This window comes from Equus asinus, chromosome 22 (assembly GCF_041296235.1).
Source record: "Equus asinus isolate D_3611 breed Donkey chromosome 22, EquAss-T2T_v2, whole genome shotgun sequence".
Taxonomy (NCBI): domain Eukaryota; kingdom Metazoa; phylum Chordata; class Mammalia; order Perissodactyla; family Equidae; genus Equus; species Equus asinus.
The window spans coordinates 10,261,869-10,268,591 of NC_091811.1; positions in this window are offsets into that span (position 1 = coordinate 10,261,869).

Sequence of the window (6,723 nt, forward strand, 5' to 3'; positions counted from 1 at the left end):
GACAGCCTCCAAGCCTTTACTACTTATGTATGCGTTTATCCATTTCTTTAATCAACCACTACTAACGCCTACTAAAGACCAGACACAGCTCTAAGTACTTTACGGATATGAAATATCCTTTAACCTATTTTCAGATTTTAACAAGACTTCCCTCTGATTTCTTTAGATTCCTTGCTTTGTGTGCAGCAATAGCTGTGGCCTTGCATCCATGCAAGCTCCCCCACAAGGAAACCATGGAGACCTAGTAGGGAGTCAGAACTTCTACACCAACCTGAAGAGATGAGGAGATCTTCCCTCATCATGTGCCATCAGAGGCTGAGTAGAAAAATTTGATTTCTACCTCCCTTGCCATAACAAGACAGTGTCCCCCACTCTTTCTCAGCCAGAACTGAGACAGACAAAGCTAGATAAAACAGAAGGTTTAAATAAAATCCAGAACCTCAAAAACCAAAAAAATCCAGGGCCTCATATCACTATACACAACTTGCTCCAGTTTCCATCAAAAATCACTCGTCATAGCAAGAAACAGTAAGATCTCAGACTGAATGAAAAAAGAAAACCAACAGATGGTAACATGAGGATCACAGAGATATCAGAATTATCTAATAACTGTTTTAGAGTAACTATGATAAAAAATGCTCCAATGAGCAATTTTGAAGACACTTGAGACAAATGAAAAAATAGAAAGCCTCGGCAAAGAAATGGAAGATTTCAGCAATGAACATCAGTGTCAGTATCCTGGTGGTGACATTGTACTAGAGTTCTGTGCCATGTTACCATTGGAGGAAACTGGGTAAAGGGTACACAGGATATCCCTGTATTATTTCTAACTGCATGCAAATCTGCAATTACCTTAAAATAAAAAGTTTGTTAAAAATTACGTAGCTCACATTTAGGAAAACAGACTGAAACACAGCATTTTAATGTCAATTAACACCCAGAAATTTAGGCTTGTTGAAGATCAAGGTGTGGTTATTCTGTCCCATCTCATTGTTGATAATCAGTCAATTAGTTATTCAATAGGTAACTGTATTTGTATTCACCAATATGTATATTCAACAAAAACATATTAAGTGCCTATTGGGTGCAATACACCATGTTAGGAGGAAGTAATAGCAGCTACAAATACCAGTTACTGAGAGACTACAATACAGGAATATACATATGTACTCATTTTTTTTCCATAAAAATACTTATGGGTGTAAACGTTATCATCATGACCTTTTTTTTCTGGGAGTTGAGTTTACTGTGACTATAAATATTTAAAAGTTAAGCCCATGACCCTCAAAAATACAAAATAAACTTCTATCAAATATTTTATTCAACTAAGTAATGTGGAAATCAATGAGATGATCAAAGTGGTTCCAAGAATCACAAACCCTTTTTGGGAAACAGGGGTTTATATAGTTTATCAGTAAAAGCACATTTGACAACACAACATCAACCAAAGAATGTTAGATCAAGGTTGTTAGGTTATATAGAAAATGGTTAAGATCCTAAAGGTCAATAAAACTTTAATCTCTGCTTTATCTTTCTCCTGGACAGAAATCTACAGATTAACATATAACTGCACAATGTTTGGGTTCTAATCAAATAGTAAATCATAAAGTCAAACAGATACATTGTTCTAGATAAATGAATAAGCCTTAGGTTGGCTGGTTAGACGATGCTATGGTATGCCAATGAAAGGACATTCAGTCATCTTCTTACATTATTTCCAAGTTTTTAATAATTTTTATGAATGAAATTGATTAATGTTAGACCCCCTAATAAGTGGAAGAGCCCAAATTTCAATACTATTCTAACTCCAAATCTTATTCTCTTTCAAATAAACCACGTTTCTGTCGAACATCTCCAGCCTAATGATATAAAGCAGGAAAGTAAAGAAAAATTCCAATAAAGTATAAAAAGTGATTATAGAAATATAAGTAGGATGTACTGGGGACATAAGGAGTCAATAAGCCTTACAAAGACAAGGAATGCTACTCAGGTGAGATGATTCAAGCTCAGTCTAGAGACAGGTGTTGATAGTCAGATGTAGAAGGAAAGAATGATGCCCCAGGAAGAAGAGAAAGCATGTGTTACATGCACTTGTATGAGGATAATGGAGCATTTTGAGAATTGAAGATAGATTTCTTTTAAGGTTTTAATAGTGTTTAAAGATTTCAAAGGGCTACCCACCCAAAAAGGCTCTACGTCCAGATAGGTTCACATGGGAATTTCATCAAATCTTCAGGAAACAGATAATTTTCACGCAATTTGAACTAAACCACAAAATTAAGAAGAAGCAAAGCTTCAGGAATTTTGTTGTTTGTTTTTATTGACTATAATTCAATATAAAATTTATACCAATATTTGGACTGTCTTGAACTCATTTCTGCCTCACTATAAGCTGAATGTTCTTTGAAGTTTTTCCATTTGAAACACTTAAAAAGCCCTAATTGAGTGTAGTGTGCCATTTCTTTAATGTGCTTGATTATATTTTCTAATATTTTATTTAAGGATTTAGGCTTTCATTAATGAGATTGGTTTATAATTCTTTTTAGTGATGAATTAAATTTATGAAATTAAATCTTCAGAAATTCCTCTTGAGAAAAAATATCAAAATACAGAAATATCTATAAATCCTATAATTCTAAGAGTATGACAACTTTTTAAGAGGAAAGATTGTGATGAACATTAAAGTCAGCAAAAGGTATGTAATGGAAAGAGCACTGGCTTTGGAGTCAGACAGTACTGAGTAAGGCCAGGACGAGGGAAAGGTAGGTGAGGCGCCTGGGGTACAAAATTTATGGAGCACTCACTCTCAGGGTCATTCAAGGGCAGGGTTGGCACATGAAAGTGAGTGCTTCCTTAAATTTTGCACCTCTGGTTTTTCATTCCCCTCACCCTAGTCTGGCCCCATGCTCTTAAGTCTGGATCCTAGCCCAGCCCTCACTACCTTCAAGATCCCAGGTGAGTTATTCAAGCTCTTTAAGCCTCAATTATTTTCTTCTGCTAAATGTGTTGATACTGTCCACCTACCTTAAACGATTCTGTAAGAATTAAAGAAAGATATATTATGTGACATATCAAGCAAATTGCCTACAATACCACAGATCCACAATAAAATGTGTACTTTTATCCTCACTACACAACTCCTCTCAAAAAAGGTGCTACAGGAAAAGTAGTTAGAAGCAAGATAATCATGCACGTTTTCTATGTTGCTAGGAGTTTGGATTCCATCGAGAATGATGGTTCTCAAAGTGTAGTACCTATACCAACAGCATCAGCCTATCATGAGAACTTATTAAAATTGTAAATTCTGAGTTTCTGAATCAGGAACCCTGATAGCAGGGTGAAGCAACCTGTTTTAACAAGCCATCCAGGTGATTCTAACATGCACCAATGTTTGAGAATCAGTGGTCTAGAAGAAGATGAGTATAACTGTGATATTTTAAGCAAGGAAATTATGTGGATGGATTTAATAATAGAAATATGAATGGGTGTGATTGAATGGGTGAGAGGTGAGAGGGATTCAAGACAGAAGACAGGAAGACTTGTTAGGGAGTTATTTTGTTAAAATAGATGTTATTCAAATCTGAACAAAAATAATAGAAGTGGGAACGAATAGGAGATAGGTGTGCAATAAATTGGATGGCAGGAATGTAATTTTGAAGCTTCAGTGACAGGTTATATCTTGGCCATCTCTATATCTGCAAACCTCTGGAAATTAGGTCACTGAAAGTTATCAACAAGTGCCTGCTTTTGAAGGAGCGAATCGAGGATATGTCCTACCCTACCCATATTTAAGTGATATAAAAGGTGTAATTTTTGTTTCTAAGAAAAAACTAATTCCCTTGCATACAGAAGATGAACAAAAGAGGTGAGGCTAGAGCTCCTTGACCTTTGTTATACCGAGAATGCAATAGACACCATTATCTTGGAATTTCTCTCCCTATAGCATTCCTTTATTTGTCTAATCACATCGATTTGGCCAAATGTGAATATTTTGAGGACTCTTAAGAATCATTGAACCCAAGTTAGTGTCACCATGCTTTTCTTGCCAGATATGAAGCAATGTATGGAGTGTCCAGACAATCAATACCCAAATAGTGATCGAGATCATTGCCTCTCAAAAGTGTGATCTTCTTGGCCTATGGAGATCCTATGGGGATGGTACTTGCCTGTGAAGCTCTTTGCCTGTCTGTCCTAACAGCTGTGGTTCTTGGCATTTTTGTGAAGTATAGCGACACACCCATAGCCCAAGGTATTAACTGGGCTCTCAGCTACTCCTGCTCACCTCCCTCATCCTCTGCTTCCTCTGACCTTACTCTTCATTGGACATTCCAACCCTCCACCTGGATCCTCCAACAAATGTTGTCTGGAATCATGTTTATTGTGGTGGTTCCCACCATTTTGGCTAAAACCATCACTGTAGTTCTGGCTTTCAAGTTCACAACCCCAGGGATAAAGATGAGGCAGTGGTTGCTGTCAGGGGCACCTAATTCCATCATCCCCATCTGCTCATTGATTCAGTTGACTTTCTCTACTGTCTGGTTGGGAAACTCTCCCCCTTTTGTTGATGTACATGCACATTCTGAGCCTACCTTCCCCATAATTCTGTGCGATAAGGGCTCTGTCGTTTTGTTCTACCTTTCCTTAGGATACTTGGACTCCTTGGCCTTCATGAGCTTCACCTTGGCTTTCCTGGCCAGGAGCCTGCCTGGCAATTTCAGGGAAGCCAAGTGCCTCACATCCAGCATGCTGGTGTTCTGTAGGGTCTGGATCACCTTCCTCCCTGTGCATAACAGCACCAAGGGGGAGGTCATGGTGGCTGTGGAGATCTTTTCCATCTTGGCTTCTAGTGCTGGGCTACTAGGATATGTCTTTGCCCCAAGAGCTATAAGGTTCCGCTAAAGCCAGATAGGAGTATCCTGCCAGGATTAAGGGGTAAAACAACTCTCATGGAAAATGAATATTCTATGGAATTACTGGATTATACAGTAATTTCATTTTCTAATTTTTGAGGAAACGTGAAACTGTTTTCTATAATGGTTGTGCCATTTTACATTCCCACCAACAGTGCTCAAGGGTTCCACGTTTTTCACCACCTCACCAACACTTGCATTCTGTTTCTTTAATGATAGCCATCCTAATGGACATGAAATGGTGTCTCACTGTAGTGTTTGTTTGTTTGTTTTTATTAAAGGGTGAGATTTATTGTTTCCTGTTTTATTAGATATAGTTGACATATAATATTATATTAACCCAAGGTGTCCAACACAATAATTTATGTATCTATCGTGAAATGATGACCACAGTAAGTTTAGTTAACATCCATCACCTCACAACATTATACATTTTTTCTCATCGGAAGAACTTTTATGATCTATTCTCTTAGCAACTTTCAAATATACAATACTGTTTTGTGAACTATAGTCACCATGCTGTAAACTATATCCATAGAACTTATCCATCTTATAGCCCTTACTGTCCTTGAATAAGTATCCATAATGTTGGCTTCAATTGTTTTGTTCCCAAATAATCTTATAGGATTCCTGACAAGGGCATTGTTGTGTGTGTAGAGAGGGAGAGGCAGCAGAAGAATAACCCCTTGTCTCTAACTGGGATTGTGAGCTAGCTGTTTATGAATCACCCTTGGGACTTCAGAAACAACCCAGGTATAGTTTGTGTAAAAATTAATTCTACTTGTCATTGGAGTATTACAAAGTAAATCCAACCTCAGGGCTAGGTGGGTAAGGTGACACCCAGCTCATGAGGGGTGGCTCACTCGATTACAGATGGCTAAAAAGCTGTTTCTCAGGGGAAAATACTTAGTTGTCGAAGACAGTATAACTTTCCTCTCAAACCTTAAGAGTTATTATTCTGAAGATGGTCCCAGGGATTCATGACATTTTTAACTAGTAGGGAAAGCAGGATATAAAAATTTGTCCCTCACTCTGGCATCCCTCAGACCATTAGACCCCAGGAAAGTTCACTGGGATGCCAGGCCTCTGCATATACACGCGATTAATATCTGGCTGAGACAAATGATTCTTACCAAGCTATCCACTGTAGTATTCTTTTTATAATATCTTCAGCTCTTTGAATTAATTACCTTGAATGTCATGTGGGACAGTAAAATAATCCAGGTCCTTTTCATTTATTAACCCATGCAACAAATAGTTATTGAGCAGTTAGTTCATGTCAGGCTCTTTTCTTGACTCTGGTGAAACAATAGTACACAAAGTAAAGTCCTTGCCCTCAGGGAGATTGCATACTTGTAAAATAGACAATAAGTATAATGTAAAGTAATTTTGTGTAACATCTTGTAAAGTAGTGCTACAAAGTGAAAGAAGGGCACACAGAATGGAGAGTGCTGCTTTGGATAGGGTAGTCAGGAACATGCTTAGAAATGCTTACATCTAAAAAGAGATAAAAAGGAAATGAGAGAGTGTCAAGCACTTTCAAGGCTTGATATTGGACTTCTCAGTTGGCAGAACTGAGAGAAAAAAATGTTTGTTGTTTAAGCCACCCTGTGTGTGGTATTTTTGGAATAGCAACCCAAATGGAGTAAGATAGTACTCTATGGTGCTTTGATGCCTGCGACCAAGTTAGAATACTGGAATTGTGTGCTGACCACTTCGTTTATGTAGTAGTCATCGGGAACCTGAACCCTTGAAAACTGTTAAAGGTTTACTCAGATCACTTTAAGGAGATTATCCCATTCTATTGCCATAC